The sequence below is a fragment of the Spermophilus citellus genome, assembly GCF_964194105.1.
Source record: "Spermophilus citellus genome assembly, chromosome: 5".
Classification (NCBI taxonomy): Eukaryota; Metazoa; Chordata; class Mammalia; order Rodentia; family Sciuridae; genus Spermophilus; species Spermophilus citellus.
In genome coordinates this window covers 113,129,091-113,152,338 of record NC_138186.1, presented here as the reverse complement: position 1 = coordinate 113,152,338, position 23,248 = coordinate 113,129,091, and the positions used below count along the sequence as shown (strand labels likewise).

General features: G+C 38.2%; 1 protein-coding gene across 2 annotated transcripts in view; it reads left to right on the top strand.

The window, feature by feature from the left end:
- The first annotated feature begins 8,686 nt into the window (after positions 1 to 8,686).
- The window catches only part of POPDC3 (popeye domain cAMP effector 3), a 20,806-nt gene continuing 6,244 nt past the window's right edge, over positions 8,687 to 23,248 (top strand). The window contains exon 1 of one of the 2 annotated variants that reach the window (XM_081293784.1): positions 8,687 to 8,998. The gene's annotated coding sequence lies outside the window, so the exon portion shown is untranslated. The remainder of the gene's footprint in view (positions 8,999 to 23,248) is intronic. The other variant, XR_014021912.1, reaches the window with a different exon arrangement.

Here is a 23,248-nt window from a genome sequence, read left to right as displayed (position 1 = left end):
CCATGGTTATCTCTTCAGGGACATGCCACTCAGAGGATATTTTGACCTTAACTTAGTCATTTTGGTTAATGATCAAGAGGAACATGGTGAGAACACACGGGAGGGCACACATCATAAATAAAGAACACAAAAGAGTGATAATTGCTCCCTGTATTGTTACCCAATTTATTTTCTGAAATAGCTCAAACATTAAATGGAAGTAATATAAATTCAACCTCTCTCCTTTGTTCTTGATAAGGTAAGAGAAGTTTGAGAGGGCACTTATTATTCCTGCCTTTTTTTGTTCTTCCACAGTCAAGACAAAATAAAATAAATAAATAAAATAATTATATCATACTAATAAATATAATTAAATATATTTCATGGAGTGTGAAATTATTTCAGTTAAATTTGAGCTTGGTATTTAATATGCCAGTTTATCATAGAAATTGATTTTTCTGCACAAATCAAAAATAAAAGAGATTTTTAGAATAAATCTCAATGGAACTCAATAACTGGCCATTATGAGCAGATTTTAAAAAGCCACAATTAAGAGGTGGCCTACATATATTATATTTTAGGTGTTTAGAGGAATTTTTATAATTTCTCCTTTGTCTAGCAAATACTTGTTTTTCTATAAGGCATAAGATGGATAAATTAAAGGGCTGGGGTTGTGGCTCAGCAGAAAAACACTCACCTAGCATGTGTGAGGCACTGGGTTCAATCCTCAGCACCACATTAAAATAAATAAATTAATTAAATAAAGCTTTGTGTCCAACTACAACTAAAACAAACTTTTTTTTTTAAAGATGGATACATTAAAGAGTTACACACTCAGGACTGGCTAAGGGACAGTTTTACATTTGGATATATTTAAATCCCTACATCCACTTCTTTTCTTTCTGCAACTACCGATAGTTTCACTTCTCAAATCCTCCTGTAATGACTCTGGACAAGTTCTTCCACCCCTTGCAGAACACAAGCATACAAATTAGTCAATCCTAATCCACAGGAGCCAATAACATACATGTAGCTCAGAAACATTCCTCATAGCATACCTTCCTCATAGCATCCAGGAAGAACCTCACAACCTACTTAGTCCCAAAGATCTATTTACTCTTTGAGTCAATAATCTCAATTCATGAGGAGAATCGTGCACCAGATAGATATACTTTATACAATTTACCTAACTAGGTAATTTTTCTAGGGAATGTGGTTACCTACACATTGACAAGCTGTTTTCTTTACTCAATAGGGAACTGGAGTTTCTTGAAACATTGGAGGGAGGGGAGGGATACCTTCTCTTACCATTCCTTTCTAAGCTTCTCTACTCTCCAATCTCCTTTGGCAGCTCAGGGATGACAAAGAATTGCTGCTGGTTGTCTATACAAGTTAACCAGATCTGGCCCACTTGTATGTTTGCCTCTGAGATGGAAGGAAGTCAAAGTCTCTCAAACTAAGATCAGTTGCTTTGGTTCCATTTCCAATACAGGTTGGTTCATTTGTTTTTTGTTTTTTTTTCTATCAATCACTTTGGTTAGAGAGCAGTAGGTAACACAACAAAGGAATTCATATGGCCCAAAACAGAGAGTGTGTGTGTGTGTGTGTGTGTGTGTGTGTGTGTGTGTTGTTTAGGTAATTTAGAAAAAGCATACTGTATTTGAAAGATACCAGGAATCAGTGTCATGTAACCCAGTTTCCTGTTGCATTAAATGTCTCTTACATGCACATACTTGTCAGTGGCCAAGTGAATTCAAAGGCAAAACCTACGTAGCACAGCCTTCACACAGCCTTTCCCAGATTCTGAAGAACAGCTTGTGGTGCCTGTTTGATCCAAGGAAGCCTGGCTCCATTGCAAGGATGGCTTGCTCATTCTGCTGATGAATTAGTTGTATTAACGTGCCAGAAACAAAACAACAATCTGGAGATGATTTCTATAAAACTTGATGTTTCATCCAAATGTGATTAACACAGCCAACAATTTTGCCCTTGCTACTGTGAAATAACTCAGAGCCAGAGGTTGAGTTAATCAGGGCTAATCTTTTGTTCACATTTGCAGAACTGTGTCATTTGATTTTCCTTCCTTTCTGGATAATAGGTTTTTTTTTTTTTTTTTTGAGACAGTCATAAATAAGACTCTTGTTTTTCCAGTCTGAAGATTTTTTTTTTTCAGTTTGAAGATTTTTCAGTGAGAATCAGAATATGGAATTAGCCAGACAAGAGGTTCATCTGGGGTTGCAGAGGACTCAGGGGTATTGACAACTATGCAAATTTTGTAATAAACTGGACATTAGATAGATAATGGCTTTCAAAGCTACAGTGTGGTAGGTCAGAAGCTATAAATATTGTCTGGTCTTTATACGTGGGGAATCAGCAGAGGAGTATGGCTACATATGCATACTTAGGAATTAGAGTGAGAGAGTTTGAACATGGTCTCCATTACTTTAGGGCACAGTGGGAACTGAAAATAGTTGCCAGAAACTGTTCTGTGCCTCAATTTCCCATCAACAACCTCAATGAGAAACTGAATGAGAATAGTCTAAGTAAAGCTCCTAACACAAAGTAAGTGCTCAACAAATAGTAGCTTTTCCTATTAGCTGCTTAAATATTAAATGAATGTGCTTTAGATGATGGTAATGGTGACACACCGAATTGAAGAAAATAGTGAGAATTTATCTTATTTATATTAGTGCTAACTCAAAGTATTAATACACTAATTTTCTACATAATTCACACTGACTTTTTTATGTGTATTTAGTAGATTTTATATATATATACACTTTGTACATGGGAGAAAACTGGTGTACAGAATGCTTTCTGAATACATGATGATTTGATGACAGCAATCTGACTCAGAAGGTGGCAAACAACTCAGTGTTTGGGTACAGAACATGATTTCTATTTTAAACATCTGAATCCTTTAGATCTCAGTTTCTTTAGCAGGCAGGGTTTGAGATGCAGACAAGATAACCTCATAACCCCTCCCTGATTCTTCATTAAGTGGTGAAGCTGGGATTAAAATGAGTCATTTAGATACTAAAATATGTGTATTCAATTACTGTGTTAGACTGCTTCCCAAGTTAGGGCCAGAGACAGCCATTTGCTAGAATTTCCCAACCAGCAACATGCTAGAGCAGCAATATGGTGCAGCCTTAATAGGTGCAGCCTGTTGGAGCCCCTGGAGTGGAAATCCAGCTCTGCCACATAGGCTGTTAAACACTGGAAAAATAATCTCTCCTCACTGAAGCTTCCTTATCTAGAAATTGGGAATGGAAACAATATCTGCTTATAAATACATAGGAAGATTAAGCACCTTAATACATGGAGCTTGCTTAGAAGAGTGCCTGACCCCACTATAAGCAGTTGTTAGCTGTAACTTACTTTGATAGGCATCCTAAGATTTTGTGTTTTTTCATTTGTTTGTTATTAGATATCAGGCAATTTCTTTATTTGCAACACTTTCTATTTTGTTTTAAAAATCTGCGTATGGACCGTTTATCTCTTAGTATTGACTTCTTCAAACACTGCTCACGTATGAGTTTTTGTTTTATCTTTGTATTTTCTATATTGCAGGGCATTCCAGGAACTGCAGGAGATATTTCTAAATCAAGTCATCTCTCTTTGAGTAATATATATGTTAAATTATTTATCTTTGGGCAATAGTTCAAAGATCACTGAGTTTTTAAAAATGGGTTTTAGGAATGTTTTATAAACTTCTGGGATGCAAAACTATAGTCAAGTCTTATCTATGAATTTTGGTTCTGATCATAGAGCTAGGCTCTAAACTGAGCATTTAAGGCAAAAATTAAAGACAGTTTTTAAAAAACTCTTGAAAATTTGCTAGACTACAGGACAGTTCTGTTTTTTAGCAAATCCAGAGTTGACATATTTTCTCAGCTTTGAAAATTAATATTTCTTCCACTGAATACTTTATGAAGCAATTGCCTTGTATATAAGGAACTTTTATGTGAAAAATATATACAACATAAACCAAGGACTTTATATATGCCATCTTACTTTCTAATTATAATGACTTAAAGAAGTGTTATTGTTCATTTCATCTGGGAAGGACCGAGACCAGGCAAAGCCAATGACTTGCCAGTGGTCACCAGCAGCCGAACTACAAAGCATAATTTTGATCTCAATTCTCTTGGACATGAAAGCCCCTTGTTTCCCTGTACTACATGTTCCCTTTCCCTGGAGTCACTCTTAGATGGCATTGAGGGGCACAAATTGTCTTATATTCTGCTCAAGACTGCTTAGTATTAGAGAGAATTCTGAGTTTAGAGCTCCTCAACTTCAATTGAATACAAAGACATTGGAGACAATCCAGAGAAGATTAAGGAACCAGTTTGAAAGAAGTCCCAAGAGAGATTCAGTTGAAGAGTGGAAAGATTTAGAGAGGGACAGAAAGGGCATTACTGACTCTGCTGGGTTTTAGGGCCATAAATAACTCATGCAGGAAAATGAAGGAAAATCATCCCTGGCTTATTGCTGCTTGGTTTCAGCCCTTCTGGAAAATGGGGTTGGCTGGGTGAATGGCCTCCTGATATGTGCCTTTCTATATTATGATTCTAGGAATCCACTCCCAGGCATTGCTAATAAATGTAGCAAAGTGAGAGAGATTGGACACCATCAGCTGACTCCTGGAATGCCTTTCTAAAGGAGAACAGACAGGACTCTTTTCCTCACATTTACTGATGAGTAAATGAGACCTAGAGATACAATTCACAGGAAAATGTCTATTTAATGGACACTTCTGATGACCAGGAAGCCCCAAAGGAAAATGCTTTTCATGTCAGTTTCTCAGACTCCAAAGACATCACTGAAAGAGAGGGGAGGGGGGATGACAACAATTATGGGAAAAATGTCTAGGCCTGGAGGAGGTACACAGAGGTACTTAGTCACTCCCAATTGGTGGGTTGGTTCGATTAGAGGAAAGGTTGTCCTGTGTTGCTTGTGGCTGTGTCATCTTCCAGTGGCCCTATGAGCAGCCCTTCTCTGCTATTTAAATAGGTCTTTAAAAGGGGATAATTATCACCTGGTCCACAATAAAGTCAAGATTCTTTTTGAGGGATGAAGGGTGTACAGGGATTGAACCCAGGGGGCTTAACCACTGAGCCACGACCCAACCCCTTTTAATTTATTTTTTCTATTTTGAGACAGGGTGTTGCTCATTTGCTTAGGGCCTTGCTAAGAAGCTGAGGCTAGCTTTGAACTTGTGATCCTCCAGCCTCAACCTCCCAAGCCATTGGGATTAAACACTTGCACCATAGCACTTGGCTCAAAATCCTTTCTTGTGCTTTTGGCTCTTGCTAAAGAGTTCTTTGCCTTTTTAATTGCTTTTTTCCTAATTATACACACAATATAATTCATATAAAAAGGAAAAAGGTGTAAAAATGAGATAAATATCACTTTCAATATCAAAGATCATATATTTGCTATACATATTTTCCCTTACAAAACTCAGATATATGTGGGTACTGATGACAATTAGTTGTGAAATAACTTATGTGCCAAATACTGCTAAGAGCTTACTACACTTCATTTCATGGAATAAAAGCAAACCCAGAGAGGAGATGCTTGACACTTCCTCCAGGTCCAGTTCAATCTGGCACCTTTAAAGATCCAGATAAATTTCTTTACCCTTTCCTTAAAAAGAAAAAAAAAGAAATGATACTATACATCTGAATCATCTTATCATCATAATTATAGTCTTAGAAGCATGGTTAATATTAAGACCTAAAGAGAACTAATGAAAATTAAAACTGATCAGCCTCCAGGCTCTAGTAATCTGAAAATTCAACAATGGCCCACCCCACTTAGTCATAAGCACAATGATGGAACTAGCTGTCCAGTCTCAGAACTGTTAAGAGTTTGTGAATCAGCCACACTTTATTCCAATGGTATTCTATGTGGATCTACTATTCCATTCAGTTCTAGCAGTTATTTTGTGAATGCAATGCTACTATGCAGCTGGCAGTCCTGTAAATTGCCATAGCCACTTTAGAGAACAGTTTGTTGGTAGTAGTAAAATGAAAATGGATATAACTCAGAGCTCTACTTCTGGATACATGCCTTAGGGAAATCACATATGTATATAAGAAGTCATGCACACAGCATTGGTTTGTTATTTCAAAATTCCAGAAACAATCTAAATAGTTAAGGGAAAGGATATATTGTGACATACAAATATAATAATAATAATAATAATAATAATAATAATAATAATAGAATAATATCATGAAATCATTTAAAAGAATGATTTATATGTTAGGAGAGAAATGAGTACCAAGCTATGTATTGTCCAAAAAGATAATTAACAAATACAGTTTGATGCCATACAATATATATTAGTATATGATACTATATACACATGTTATTTGTATAGTAAAAATACATAATAATAAAAAAAGAAAATGAAGGATATAGAGAAAAGAGCTAGAGAAAATTATTAAAGGATTAAAGAAAAAAAAATCAAAGAAGCATCAAAGGAAGGAAGCAAGGGAGAGCAAGCCAGACTAGATAGGATCTGGAAACAGGGACAATTAGCAAGGGGTTGAGACTGAAGCAGGAGCAAGTTGATGTCAAGGGGCAGGAAGAGGGGAGACTTTGGAAGGCTCAAGTTAAAGCTTTACCAAGCGGATTAAGTGAGATTTGATTTAAGTACTTTGCCTGCTCCTAGTTCTTTACCATAAACATTCCACACATTGCTGAACAACTTTTTATGTAAGCAGAGTTCACTGTCATGGTGGCCTACTTCATGGATCCTGTTTGAAGTGCTAGGACCTAGGTATGGTAAGAAAGTGTGGGTGGCCTCTAGGAGCTGAAAACAGCTTCTAGACAGGAGAAGCCAGACAACTGTCCAGCCACAGCAGTTGGAGTCAAGAGAAGAACCTGAAGGGCCTGAAGGAGGAAGACTATTGATCTTGGACACACAATCTTTGAAGCAAAAACACAACTGGAAGTCCCTGGGAATCCTAGACTTTTGGGGGTGCACCATTCCATCAGAGTTTTTGTCCTGTGAAGACTCTGTGTCTGATCAGGGCAGGAAAATACATGTGAAGGGGTAACAAAGAGAAAAATCTTAACACATAACAAGGCAGCAATATTTAACACACTTACCAATAAACAGATTGTAATTTATGTACACTTTCACAATTTGGGGATGAATCAGGAGCCCAAACATGAATTATCTGGGTCCTCTGCTGAGGGTTTCTCAAAGCTGCAAATAAGGTGTAGTCTATTTTTGTTTCTGACCTTGATGCTTGACTTTGGAAAAATCTACTTCCAAGGTCACTTAGACTGTTGCTAGAATTCACTTCTGTGCGTTGCTAGGAAAGAGAAGCCTGACTTCTAGCTGGCTGGCTGTTGGCTGGAAGCTGTTTTTCAGCTCCTAGAAGCCACTCACACTTTCTTACCACTCTTAGGTCCCCAGCATGGCAGCTTCATCAACTGGACAGGACAGTCTCTAGAGGAGCTTGCCAGCAAGAGGGAGTCTTACAATGAACTGTAGTCACAGGAGTGACATTCTTTGCCTTTACTATATTTATTTTTTAGAAGCAGGTCACAGGTCCCAACTCATTCAAAAGGAGGGGATCCAAACGAAAGATCAGTGCAGAGGATCATAGGGGCCACCCCAGAATCCATCACATAGCATGTCTTTGTTGCTTTTGAGTTTTTAAGTTTATAATAATCCTGAATATAATCCTTAAAAATTTTAAATATGGAACATTAAATAAGAGGTCAGATCTAAACCCAGAGTACATCTGATGTCAAAACTGAGAGCCTTCTCACTTCCCTAGCCATATTTCTCTCTCTCTCTCTCTCTCTCTCTCACACACACACACACACACACACACACACACACACACACATATATATATATATATATATATATATATATATATATATATATGATTAGATCCAGTTCAAACTGAATTTCCAACATTTGAACAAATTCCTAAAATGAAGACAAAGAGCTAAGGCCTGAGAATCCAGTAGTTTCTGGCCCTTGATGAGATGTAGGAATATGATTTTTTGACCCTTAGTTCTAGTATCAATAAAAGGGACATTTTGTCATTCATTACTTCTGTGGTTATTCTGGGACTCAGAAGAGACACCGATTACTCAATAAATATTTGTTCCTGGAATTACTAATAGCAACATGGTTATATAAGATAAAGCGAGCAAGAAGTAGTGGAGAAAAATCCTTGGATAAACTGTGTTTTACTGACATCTCACCAACCACCACGTGGTTTAGTTACCCAAGCAAAAGCAAAACAAAACTTTGCTAATTTCCTAGAAAGAAAAAAAGTACTGGATTATTGCTTTAAATTGCATGCAATTTAAAATTTGAAATTTTAAATTTTCGTCGTGTTTTCAATTTTTTTTCTTTATCCATTGCTCTATGCCCTTTAATCATTTTTCTTAACCTATGAAACATAAATAACCATGCTCATTGATTTGGATGAAGAGGTAAACCTTTCTCTATCTTATACACCCATATATTCTCATTCCCCCTCTGATCGTTTCCCTCTTCATTTTGCTTATGGACTGCGTGGAGTAGGAGGTGAGAGGGCAGAGACAGTGGCTTTTGGGTCTGCTACTTAGCTCCACTGCTCTCTGCGTAGTATAATAGCGAATTCTGGATTCATTTACACTTCGGGAAGGACGTCTTTGGAAACTTTGGTCTTCAGGGGTCACGAGACTCCCTAGCAATTTTGCACCCCAGGGGCCTCACGGCCAGCTCCAGAGAGGAGTTGGGGATGTCCGGCCGAGGCGCGGCCGCCACCCCCCGCCCGCACGGCTGCGACCCGGAGCGCGCGCCCGTGCCGGGCCCCCGCCCGCGCCGCCGCTCGGTTCCGAAGAGGACTGCGGTCACTCTGAGCCCGGCGGCGGGGTAGACCACGCGGGGCGAGCGCTGAGGGCTTCCACCGACCAGCTGGCCCTGCGCACTCAGCTGGGAAACTTCTGCAGGTGCAAGGCCGGAGCTCCGCGCAGGGCCGGAGAAGGACAGGTAAGGAGGAGCCCAGGGGTGCCGCGGCCTCCGCCTTCCGGAGCTGTCCGCACCCTAGCACCTCGCAACCGCTTCTGCAACTTTGCGGGTGAGGCTTGGCTTGGCTTGGGCCCCGCCCGGGGGTGGGGGCTGCCAGGCCCCCCGACCACAGGGTGCGCAGGTGCTTTGCCTTCCTGCGTTCCAGCGCTGCCCGCCCACTCGCGCCACCTGAGAGCTCCGGGGTACCCGTGGCGGGGCTCGCTGCTGCTCAGGTGCTGGGGTCAGCTGCTGCGGTTTCCGCCAGCGCTGGCCCGAAATGCGAATCATCTGCCCTAAGGGCTTCCAGGAGAATACTCCTTCTAAATCTCCCACAGGTCTCTCTTTTACCCCAGGCACTTTGGGTTCAAAGAAAAAGGACAGATTTGCGAGGGAGAAAAGCTGCCCAGAGGGGCCTGAAGGTCTGGGGTTTCACCTTGGGGAAGTCTTGCCACCACCCCGAGTTTCTTTTCCCCTGTCTGTAAACCAAGGCCCTGACTGGGATCAAGTGTTTCCAAATGGAGTTGGCACGAAGAAACTGCTCATCAAGATAGCTCTGACTTGTTCTCTATACTTGAGGATCCCCCATGCCAAAAAGAAAGAAAAAAAAAATACGGAATTTGTAAACCACTAAATTTCCTCTTCACCAAAGTCTGTTACAGAGGCATAGTTTTGAGGGTCTACATTTTAGAAAGATTGAAGCCACAGAATAAAAATACAGTAAGAGGGTCAGGGTAAAGAATTAATTTAGCCAGGAGGCATATGCAAAAAGTGAAAAATACTGTTTCTCAATTATTTAAAATTTTATTTAATCTATTGGGAAGTATATTTAGAAGACCACTTTTGAAGGTAATTTAAATTACTAAGCTTGCTTCCTGAATTTTCACTCTCATTCTTCCATCATTTCAAATTTGAAAGCCTGAAAACCGCAATTGAGTTTTATGGCAGCCTTAAAACATTATGGCTGCCTATTCACACTAAGTTTAGTGGCTGTTTTGCTTTTAGTGTTAAGGCTAGGGACTGTTGCATGGAAAAAAAAAACTGTCTTGTAATAGTATTGAAATTTGGTATTGTTCTTTATGGCATCAGAAAAACAAACAAGAACTACATAAACAAAAATTGGATCTCAGCTACTATATTTGCAAAATTAAGAGATCTACCTGAATCTAGATAAACTATGAAAAAAATTGTGTTTGTGTCTTCAAGAGTTGGGACCACAAACATTAATTGAAATGTAGGCTAAGATCATCTGTCCTCAAAATGTACATTTTTATATGGGAGATATTTGATAGTTGAGTTTCCTTAGTCATATAGATAAGTCTCTTAAAATAGCTCAGTCAGGGGCTGGGGCTGTAGCTCAGTGGTAAAACACCTGCCTCACACTTGTAAGGCACTGGGTTCCATCCTCAGCACCACATAAAAATAAATAAATATTGTGTCCATCTACAACTAAAAAAAAAAAAAAAATAGCTGAATCATTGTATACCCAGTGCTTCTAAACAAGTAAAAATGTGTCATGGGAACCCAAAAATCTCTTACCACTTACTACAGGACTGGCTTAAGGGTGTTGACACACTAGAGCATTCCTGCCTGCTTATTTTGAAACAGTCTGCAAGAAACATTAAGAATGTTATGAAGCAATTGCTACAGTATATAACAATATATAAGCAACATGGCAGGCAAGAAATTTCAAAACTGCTTTGGAAAATATCTGATAGATTTGCAAACCTGCAAATTGCAATTGAGGTTGTTTTGTAATTATGGTATTGGCCAACAGGGATTATGGGCTATACAGAATATTAATTTACCTGTAATAGAAGAGTCATGAATTTGATTTTTTTAAGAAAAAGGGAAAATATTTCTCTGAATAGTCATAGGAAAATATCTTGAAAGTTACAACAGGTATTTTCTAAAATAAATAACCCAAATTTGCTGGTTTATATCAGCAAATATATCTAGAGAATCCAAGGATTAATTCACAGACCTAAAATGAGACATGACACTTTGTGTTCTGTAACCCAACAATAACCTCCAGTGGCTCCCACACACTGACTTTGGCCAAGGAAGAAAGGAACTGTGGAACAGTACTAGAAGGACAAGCCACTGGCTAAACTTGAAGGAAAATCTGCATCTCTCTGAGCCTTGTTTTCTATTCTGCACAGTGCTGATACCAGTTGAGCATCCCTAATCCAAGAATCTGAACTACAAAATGTTCCAAAATATGAAACTCTTTGACTGCCAGTAGGATGGTCAAAAAGTTGCAGATTTTAGAATATTTCTGATTGTGGATTTGGGGAGAAATAAGAATGCTCAACTGGTGTGTGTGTGTGTGTGTGTGTGTGTGTGTGTGTGTGTGTACACACACACTAAACCTGAGATTTGAAACATTTCAAGTCCCAAGCATTGGTGATAAGGGATACTCAATAATATTTGGATTGTGGAGATGCAGTGACTCCTAGGTAGTTTGGTGTAAGAGCTAGTGCCTTCACTTAGTAAGATTGCTTGTGCTTAGTAAGAGCACAGATAATCTTGGTTCTCTCTGCCCTCCTTAGAAGGTGTTTATTGACTGAATAAATTGTAGGCAGAATAGTAGGTTTCAGTGTTTGCTTTTAATTTAAAAATTTTGATTGGAAAAATCTTGGTATTTTTTTGAATCTGGGTAATGGTTATATGGCATAATGAGTTCACTTTATACTATTTTGTATATGTTTAAAATTATTAGAAAACAAAATTTAAGTGAATCTGAAAAGAGCACATTATAAGAAACCTTTCTAATTCAGCATTTTATTTAAAATTATGATTTTCTTATTAGTATATGTATCTTGGGTATTTATTTATTTTTTATTTGGGGTATTTAAATGTGGGTAAGCACTAATTATAAATAGGGAGTGGATAGGACAAGAATGGTATGGAGAAAAGAATCCATGGTGATCATCAATTATTTTGTGAAATCTACCATGAAATGATCTAAAGAAATATGACAAAGTTGATATTTGTTAGTTCTGGTTCTTCCATTCATGGATTTTTATTGTATTATTTGAAATTTTTATATTTAAAAATTTTCCAATGTAAAGTCCCCTTATTGTTTTCTAATATCATTATAAAGAATGGAAATAATGCAGATACTGTTTATGAAAAGAAAAAAGTAAAAATAGTGTCACTATCCAGAAATACTCGTCTTTAACATTAAAGGAAAATCGTTCTATGTCTATGCATTTATACAAACAAGATATGTTGAAAAAAGACAGAAATACTTTACAACAAAAAGTAGGATTATTAAATAAACTGTCTCCCTACTTTGAATTCCTTTATAACAAACTGTAGCCTAATTTTGTGTGTAAAGAAGCAAAACCTTATATAAAAGTGTATTTTTTGGTAACAAACAGCCAAGTTTCAGCCAATCATAGACAGTCAACTCATCATACCACGACTGTGGCCAGTCAAGTGATTTCTTCCTTTACTTTGGCTCCCTGTTAGGCTATGAAATTTTGCTACTTATGCTACTGGGTAGAAATCTGTGAATCTCTTCTGGTCCTAAATTCTGCCTGATTCATGGATAATTTTTTGTTCAAATAAACTCAATTTGTCTCAAGTTTTTCTTTTCACAGAATAATAATGGAGTTGCTTTCTAAATAAAAATGTTATGATACAAAGAAAAAACTGTAGTGAAAATGGAGAAATTGGTGAACTTATCATCAGTATTCCTCCATACTAAGAGATAACAAGTCCTAAACAAATCTTCCAGATTAAAAGGCTTCTGGATACTCCTCAAGATCAGACTGTTTAAAACATGTACTGGTTTGGACAGTCAGTGGCTTCCTGTTAGAAAAGACAAAGCCCTGGCACTTTTAATCTATCCCTCCCATACTTTCACTCCTCCTATCCCAATTTTGTTTCATGTATTTATGTTTTCATCTTGTCAGGATCCATAACATTTGTACTGTTTTACAAGCCTCATTTCAGACATTTTTAAAATTATTTTTAGTTTTATAACTAAATAGAATCACAGCTATTTACTGGTCCTTTTACAATGGTGTCTTACATATCAACTTTTAAATTTTGATTCATATATCCATGGCTAGATTTTGGCACCATTCTGTGTGTGTGTGTGCTCACATGAGTGTTTAAAAAAGGGCTCATTTTCAGTGTCTTGTTATGGTTGGAATGTATCTTTTATTCCTATATTTGAATCATTGTTTGGCTAGTTGTAACATTGTCCAGCAGACTCCTAACCTCTGAATTATATAGCCTGTGCTCCATTTGCTTTTGGTATCTAATGTAGCTGTAAAGAAGTCTAAGGTCAGCATCTGGATTTTCCCCTCTGCAAATGACTTGCTTAATTTCACAACTTGGCTACTCTACATCATGGTTAAGTTCTGCATTATTTTTTCATGGAACTTGTTACATCCTTTCTATAGGAATAATCTGTTCCTAATTTCAAGATGATTTTTTTCCTTATATTTTTTCTTTCCATTTTGTAATTTTCTACTTCAAAGACACCAGTAATTTTTACATCTTATCTTTGTCCTCCATATCATTTATGGTCTGTATTTATTTCTCCAGAATGATTGTCTAATGATTAAAAATGTAACTCATAGCTGGGCACAGTGGCACACACTTATAATCCCAGCAGCTCAGGAGGCTGAGGCAGGAGAATCTTGAGTTCAAAGCCAGCCTCAGCAACTGCGAGGCACTAAGCAATTCAGTGAGACCCTGTCTCTAAACAATATACAAAACAGGGCTGCCAACATGGCTCAATGGTCCAGTGCCCCTGAGTTCAATCTCAAGTACCAAAACAAACAAACAAACAAATAAAATGTAACTCATGCCAGGGTGGTGCTGCATGCCTGTAATCCCAGCAGCTCGGGAGGCTAAAGCAGGAGGATCTCAATTTCAAGGCCTGCCTCAGCAACTTAGCAAGATCCTGTCTCAAAATAAAATATAAAAAAGGACTAGAGATGTGGCTCAGTAGTTAAGCGGCCCTGGGTTCAATCCCTAATACCCACCCACCCCAAAATTATAACTCATTGCTGGGCCCAGTGGCCCACACCTTCAATCCATACCCTGTCTCAAAATAAAAATGAAAAGTGTGGGGGAGTATGTAGCTCAAGGGTAATGCACCCCTGGGTTCAATCCCTAGTACCCCAAAAGGAAAAAAATAATTAATTCATTCATAAACAAAAATGTAGCATGGCATAAACAACAATAGGCCAGGAATGAAGATGTCAGGGCATCTTCTGACTTGGGCAAGTCTTTCATACAGACTTCCATGAAGAGGTTTCCTTGCTTGAAACAGGAACAAATACTGCACAGCTGCCACTACCTCCCCAAGTCCCCAGGATCTGCACAGCTATGAAACCACATAGATTGAGCACTTCATGCATGCAAGTCCTGACAGTTACTGCTCAACAGATGCTGGTTGTTATTACTTAATATTTTCCTCTCCATTCAAGATCAGGGATGGATGATGTTAAAAACCAAGCTCCAAACACATGTTACATTATAATTGTTCTGGAAGCCATGGTGCATGAATGATAGATAGTTCCTGTTTCCTCTGTTACAAAGGGAAATTTAATCTCCACGAAAAAAGAGATAAACAAATACACTTTTAAACCTTCTGTTTGGAATTTTATCTTATTGTAGAAGCTAAGCTTTGTTTTCTGTTCCTTGTGTTCATTTTCAAATTTAAATGAAATCTTAGAAACTCAAGGAAACCCATCAACTAATGCATTATGACCAATGCCTAGTCAGATAGGAAAGGAAATTGAATATAAAGATTTTGATTTCACTGTGGGGGAAAATAATTCCTGAAAAAGAACTTTTGTTTGGGAATGAGAAAGATAACCATAAACAGATGTAAATGTAGTTATTTTAGTCTAGATTTATTTCACCTGATACAGATCTTAGCAGCTGAGTTCTCAAGACTACATGCAGAATGGCAGTTTGCAGCCAGAGTTGGCCTCTGAAGTTTTGTCTGCTTAGCACTAGCTCTTAACAGTATTATTTACCATCATTTTAAAATCAGGAGATTGCCAATAAACTCTGGATTTCTGGCTTTTCTTGCACAACCAGATGATCTTTTAACACTGGGCTCACCACAGTCAGCTAGGGCTAAGGATGGACTGGTACCTTGGACGGAGTATACACAGTTCAGGTGGATTTCCTCTTACCAGGCTTCACTCATTTATGTGGGCTGCCGTTGTCTAGGAACCATTAGTGTGTGCCCTGGTGATCACAGCATACTCTATTCCTTATCTCAAGGATGTAAACTGAGGTCCAGAGGTTAAATACCAGAACCAGGAATAGAGCCCAGGTCCTCTGTGTCCATCATTTAACTACATCATGCTCCCCTCCTTCTTGACCACTTCAGACTAACTCAATAAAAAGGTCTTGTGATTTTTTTCTGTCAGTGTATTATTGACAGCCAATGCCAAAGACTGATTTCCGTGTAACCAAAGACATCTTATGAGCAAAGAAATATTCTACTATTATGTATTAATATTCATCACAGTCTTTGTGGAACTAACAAAATTGTAAAGCTACAGATGTATCATAGCAGGAATTGTTGACAGATATAGTAAATATTCACCATTAAAATATGCAACAAGACAAGAATTAAAAGGTCAATGTACTAATAAAATATTTTCATAGGCTAATTTAATAAAAGGGTAAGTCTGATTGTTTTTTAATGAAACACTTCAATTATTTAATGAAATTTATATGTGAAGATTTTTTTCAGTGTCATGTAACTTATGTCTTAATACTTAAACCCATAAGAGAATGATAGTTGTTTGTGATGAGTAGAAGAATTTCAGTATACCCTTTAGGCAAAATGAGTTTTGTTACTAAGGATTTAGAAAGAAAAAAATACTACCTATGTGTTAGTTTATACCTCAATAAACCTATTCTTTGTTATCCAAAATGATATATATCAATACAATATGCTTCTCCAGTGATGTTTGAGGGGATTGAGGATGTTTTTAGTCTCTGATGGAAACTGTAAAAGACAAGCTTGTTTGCTTTCTGACTTTTAAGACTTTAGACTGTCTTTTAAACGGTAGCACTTATTTAAAATTTAGTAATCAACAACTGACTTTAAATGAGTTTTAAGTAGTTTATTTTCAGATAAGATATACTTTTAGCTATATAAGATAGTATATGTAACATAGACCACATAATCTGGAAACTGGACTTGAATAGTGTCAACATATGAATTTCATCAAAATGCAACTTCCCTGAGAGCAGGCAGGGGATTTGAATCATTGACATATTGACTGATAATATTTTACTGCCATTTTGACTGTTAATGATACAGTCAGTTATGTTACACTGCATATTTTGAAGACAGGCATTGTTCTTACACAGCTGATATATTAGAAAACAGTTTGAGCATACTGCAAACTTAATGTTTGTTTGTGTATGATTGACTCCATTAGACAGGGTGTGTGCATTGAACTGACAACATCTGAACTTGGCCATGGAGGAATACTAAATGCAAACCCACAGCTTAGACATCTGCAAGCTATCTTGGTTCTCTGTGCATTATCCTCCCAGTCATCTTTGCTACTCTTTCATACCTATGAACTTTCCTATATAAAAGAAAAAAAACCACATTCATTCATCACTCAAGTATTCCTATGCATCTTGGTTCAAAAATGTCAAATAGTGCATGTAAAAGGGAAAGCTTTAATATTGAGGAGAAGCTGGAAACAACTGAGCATTTTGAAAGAATCAAGAGAATATGTGTTATCTCTTGAGCATCAAGAACAAGGAAATAATTCACATGGAAGATTATCAGAGACAACACCACAAAAAGAAAAAGGTAAATGGCTGGAATAACTTTAGGTACTACAAAGATAGATTTAAAAAAAAAAAGCTTAAAGAAAGAGATTGTTGGGTATGTGGATTGAGTACTAAACTGTGGACAATCTTTCTTGGGAGAGAAAGCACCAGCCCTATATGAATACCTTATAAAGAAAATGACCACAACTGCAGAAATTATCTTTTCAGGCCTAGCTGTGGCTGTTACTGGGTTGGTGGTTTCAAACTCCACAAGATGTCAAATGATAAAACAAAAGAATTCCCAGAGACAATACAGAAGGTAACCGAAGAAGGCTACCTACCGCATCAAAATTTCAATTTTGATGGAATAGGTATCTACTATAAAGGCATACCTCAAGGACCTATACTTCAAAGGTTAAAAAAAAAAAGATGCCCCAGAATTTCAGGATGTGAGATAGAACAGATTGTTATTCCTTCTTCCACCACTTCCCAATAACTTACAAACTTCAACCCTTCCCATGCCACTTCCCTAAGCAAACTGCTAGTCCTTTAAAGGTTGAATGTCATGTTTTACTATTATTTTTATTAATTTCTGTCTTTTAAAAATATGCCACTGATGAAGATTTCTAGTATTATATTTCTCACTCCATTTTTCTCATAAACCCTTTTGTTTTTATTGCAGTTTTGCATACTGCAGTGATTTTGGGGGAAATCACAAATGTGTTAGCAGAACTGACTCTAGGCAATTAAAAATAACACAAAATTACTAAGTGTCACTATTGAGAGAATAAGGGTGATACCTGCTCATGGCATTCCGTGTACCAAAGATGCCCCGTTGGGACTAAGGGTCAAAAATGCCTCCCCTGACCCAGGTTATTTACCCAGCAAAAAGATAAAGAAAATATTATATAGCCAACTAGATAGCATATATTGTCTTGTTAGAGCTGTTTTCCAGGAAGAACTTGAGAACCTAAACAGAAATAGTTGAGTGGAATCACACAATTTGAAGAATTATAGACTTATTTGTTTAGAGTTAAACTGTATTTTGAGTGTCAGTCTCTGGATGTGTGTGAAACATCAAGTATTTGTCCTATCTGTAATGTAGATCATTAGTTTAGTGAACAGCCTCAAGCATAGTGAGAGGTCATAACTGTATGTGTGTGTGATTAGTCTTCTGTTGCTGTGTAAAAGCACCACACACATAGTGGCTTAAAGCAACACACATTTATTATCTCAGTTTCAGGGAATCAGGGTTCAGGTACTGTTAAACTGGATCCTCTGCCCAGCCCCTCACAACCCTATAATCAAGGTGTCAGACACATGTCTCGTTCTCTTTTGGAGCTTGGGGGTTCTCTTCCAAACTTTCAGATGGTTATAGGCTAAGGTTCCGGTTATCTTGGAAGTTACCCTGGTGGTTGGGAATTTTTTTCAGATCACAGAGGCTGCCTGCAGTTCCTTTCCTCAGGGACCCCATGAACAGTTCATAAGTGGATGTTTACCTTCTTCCAGGACAGCAGGAGCACATCTCTGATTTCTAGTCCTTCTTCAGTCTTATGTGGAGTCCTCCATAATCTAACATCATCATGGGAATGACTGTTCTGTCACCATTTGCCACATAATGTTACCTAAATAAAGGAACATCTATCCCATCCCATACACAAGTATTGCCCACCTTGGAAGGAATTATACAGGGCATATCCACCTCGTGTGGTGATGGGGATAAAGGAATCTTGAGGGCCATCTTAGAATTCTTCCTACTATAGTGTGTGCTAAATTAAGAGATTAATCGTGGTTGGAGATAATGTGATATCGACTGAGACGCAAGAATTGGAAAAGTCCAGCATAGCCTATGGGTATGCTTTGTGAAAGTGTCAAGGAGACTCCAGGCTCTCATGGTTAGGAGGATAGAAGGCATGCAGCAGCCTATTATAGGACCAGTGGTGCATGAGGAATCTCCATGCATTCTGTGGAAGCACAAGCTGGTGTGGACCCTCTGGAATCCAGAAGGACACAGTCCAATTGCCTGTATAAAAATTATGGGATTGTGTGGTATTTTCAATGTATACTGGAGGTGTCACTGGAAGATGAGATGAGAAAATTGAATCAAGTAACATAATTGCTCGGGAAAATGGAACTTTCCTAAGGCAAAAGGAGGAAGCATGCTTCCCCTGGTAGGGTAAAGGGGCTAAGAGCTTTAGGGGGTTGGCCAACCAAAAGGCATCAACCAGATGGTAACATCTATGCCTTGGGTAACATCTTACTGACTGTGGCATCTGAATATTGTAGCCAATATCATTTACATTTATATCAACTCTGTTCATAATCTTGGATAATTTATTTATACATGGATGCCTTATACATATGCACTGTTTGCAGAGATCATGCCAAGTTTTTCCATTTCCTGTCTCTCTTCCTTAAGGCTCTAGACCAGCATTGTCCAACAGAAATATAACACAAACCACACGTGTAATTTTTAATTTTCCAGTAGCAACATATTTATGAAGGTGAGAACAGGTGAACATAGCTTTAATAATAGATTTTATTGAAGCAAATATCTCCATAACACACTCATTTCAACATATAACCAATATGAAAAACATGAAAGACATACTTTTACTTTCATACTATCTTCAAAATCCATTGTGAACAACACATGTCAATTTAGACTAGCCACATTTCAGGCATTCAGTAGTCACAAGTGGCTAACATCTGCCATATTGGATAGCACAGCTCTAAGGTGCTGACTAAAGCCTCTGATCAAGGTCATTTAGCTCCAATCCTCATTTGTCCCTGTAGCTCAGATGTGGATAATCTTGCCAACTCCAGGCTTTATTCAGAGTTGTCCTGTGTGTATATAACTTTCAAGTCTGTCTTGAGATTTGAAAGGTTAAACATGGCTAAAACTGAGTTCCCTTTTCCTCTGATTACTTTCCTAACTTCCAGATCTTGTATAATTCCAAAATGTCTTCAGCCCTTCTTTGTTCAATAGGTACTTTAATTTCTTCCTTATAATCTGATATTTGGTTCCCTTTTTGCCAATTCAACATTTCAACCATTGATTCAAGTTTGGTCATATTCCACTTAGGCTTCCTGACGTGTTAACCTGCTTGTTCCAAAACTGTATTCTAAACACTGCTTGCTTTCTTCTGAGTGTTGTTATCATCATCAGACAGTGAACACTTATTGAAGGTCTACTCTAGGCTTATTTTAGAATATATATATATGTATATTTTCTAAAAACACATATAAAGTATTACTAAAATATACATATAAAATGACCAATCAGTGAAGCATACATATCATATACACACACATACATCACACACACATAATTTGTTTTCTATGTTAAAAATAAATAAATGTTTGATATGTATCCCAACTGAGAAAAACAAATTGTGACCCTTTAAAAGGCGCGCGCGCACGCACACACACACACACACACACACATATATATATGCCAGTATAGCAATATATGATGAAAGTCATGTAGTCAGATAACAAAAATCATAAAAACTGAAGGCACCTGTCAGTCCACCTGCTGTGAAATATCTGTAAACCTTGAACACTTTTGGAATGAATGCTCCTGACCTGAGCAAAGAACAGAAATAAGAACACATGCGTTAGCCAGGTTTCTGTTACTGTAATAAATACCTGAGATAGGTCAACTTATGAAGAGAAAATGTTTATTTTGGCTCACAGTTTTGGAGGGTGTAATCCATGATGGATTCATCCCATTGCTTTTGGGCCTGTGGTGAGGCAGCACATAAGAACAGAGAGAATGTGGTGAAGTAAAGCTGTTCACCTCATGGCAGCTGGAAAGCAAAAGAAAGGAAGAGGAAGGGGCTGATTCCAACATGCCCTTCAAGGGCACTCTCCCAATGACCACAGGCTCCCCCGCCAAGCCCTGCTTCTTCAAGTTCCCACCACCTCCCCTGGTGCCAAGCTGGGGATTAGGCCTTTAACACGTGTGCCTCTGGGAGACATTTAAGACCCAACGTAGCAGCATACAAGGGGAAAAATGCCTTCCTTCCCCTCTTAGAACTCAGGACTTAAAGACCCGATCCTTTATGCTGTGGTGCCTTCCCTGTCCTTCTAGATTAGTGCCTTAGTTCCTTCCCCACCCTGGTTGCCCATCAAAATTTCTGGGAAGTATGTGAAAAAAAATGCCAGTACCTGGGCCACACACAGGCCCATAATTAAGTAATGGTGTTCACTGTTGGGCCCCAATCTTAAACCTGGTGTTATGATCTGCAGTCTTCATTCAACTCTGCCACTCGGCTCTATATCTTACCAATGTTTGAAATAATCTACTCCTATCATATGGAGCCATGTTATTTGAGTTAAATTTTTTATTTTCATATTTTGTTGTCCAATTCTTTTATTTACCAGTGAGGAAACAGGTCTAGGAAGGTTAAATTCACACAGCTCTACAGGGGCACAGCTAAGACTCTTCTCAAAAGAGTGGGTCATCTCAGAGAACAGTGTGGTTACCACACACGAGCTCCCTCCCCTGGACAGACAACTAGGAACCAAAAAGTGTCACCAACATAGTCAGCATGGAAGGACAGCCAGGATCAGCAAGGAGTGGACAAAGCTGAGGTCCTATAAGCAAGCAAGGGTGACCCAGAGATCATTCAGGAAAAACGTAAATTAACGCTCTCACACTTCACTATGCATAAGAATCAATAGGGGTCTCCTTAGAAAGACCTACCTCAGGGAGACTGGCTCAGTTATTCTGGGTGGGGCCAGAGAAGGGGCATTTTTAACTAACCACTAAGGTGCTTTTCATGTGAGTAGTTAGAGGGCATCTACTGGGAATCACTAAGCACCAAGGTAGAAAATTGCAGTTGGCTTTCACAAACAGCCTTTTGGCCTCTAGAAAGTGAAGACCGGTGAGCTGGTTATTGGTCTATACCTGTAGAGCAGAAGGTCAGAACACAGAGGAGAAAAACACAGAGCTCAACCCAGCAGGACTAAGTAAATTTGTAATTTATAATTGAAAGATGAATAGCAGCCAAATTGACTCATCTGTACTTCTTCTTTAAGTTGTAATCATCTGGGGCAAAGAGGCTTTTTTTAAAACTATACTCTCCTTGTGGCCCAGATCTGTAACAGGCAAGGAATATTAGTGGTAGTGTTTGTTATTTTAAAATTTGCAAAGAATTTTTTAATACAAATCTTTTCATTTGAACTTTCTAGTACCATGTGAAGTGGATAGAATAGGTGATATACGCTCTGCTTTACTGTTAATGCCCAAGTTCACCAAGGGAGCAGAACGGAGACTAAGGTCCACATTTTCTAAATCCTGGTTCTGTACAGTGGAAGCAGAAAAATGTGGTGTAGACCGAGCTTTAGAATCAAGCAGACCTGGATGGAATGTGACCTTGAACAACTTATTTACCTTCTCTGAATTTCAATTTTCTTATCTGTAAAATGCAGATTATAGTACCTTCCTCCTGGGATTGTTAAATGAGATAACTTTTAAAATATGTCTTACACATAGTTGCTGAGTAAATGTACCATCTCAGGGATAAATAGAAAAAAAAAAGAGCTTAAGAAAATGAGAATTTAGCATATGGGACACATACCAAAGTTGGGATCTGATTCTAATTAATGAGTAGAATATTGATGGAATTTTGAGCTTGTGGGTTGCCTAGCAACCAAAACTAACTCAATACCATGGGCTACCAGAGTTGTTGTTTTTAATCAAAGCAGTAATTAAACTGCTCTTAAGAAGCTCAAGGTCATAAGCAGACAAAAGGATTCCCCTGTGAATTTGGAGTTGTGCCAGACATTTTGAAAAAGTGATGCCCCAACTCTTCAGAGTGTTTGTGCTGAAATATCTCAGATGTTGGCATCTTCCTCACTTCTGCGCCCCTGGGAGACAGAAAATGTTAGGACATCCCATGATAAAGAGGGATAGAGAAGGCAGAGTGCTTGCCTTCCTTTCCCAGAGTATTCAATCAACATTCATGGAGTGCCAGGGGTCAGGCATACTAGAACATTTTTCTTTGCCCTTGCTGCCCTTTAGAATTTCAGCATCAAAGGGAGGAATCAGTCAATGTTTAACAATACAGCAGATTATTTCATGAGTGGTTGTGTCTCCAGTATTCTGAGCATTATGGAATGAGAAGTACAGCAGGTATAGCAGGTCTTAAATATTCACTGTTCGGGTTTTTATTTTCTTGGCAAACCAGTCCTTCCCACTTGGGTTTCCCAACACATTTGTACTACTTGACTCAGAGCCTTATTGAGTGGCGACTTGGCCTGTTGGAAAGGGCATGAAGTTGGCGGGAAGGGGGCTTGTGCTTCAGACCTCAAGTGTGACTTTTACCTGAAGCCAGTGACTTCACCGATCTGTGCCCTGCTTTTCTCATTTGTAGCCTGGGCATTATGGTTCCGATTCTGCCTCCTTCGGTCAATGGGAGTGATGCAATGAGATAATAAATGTAA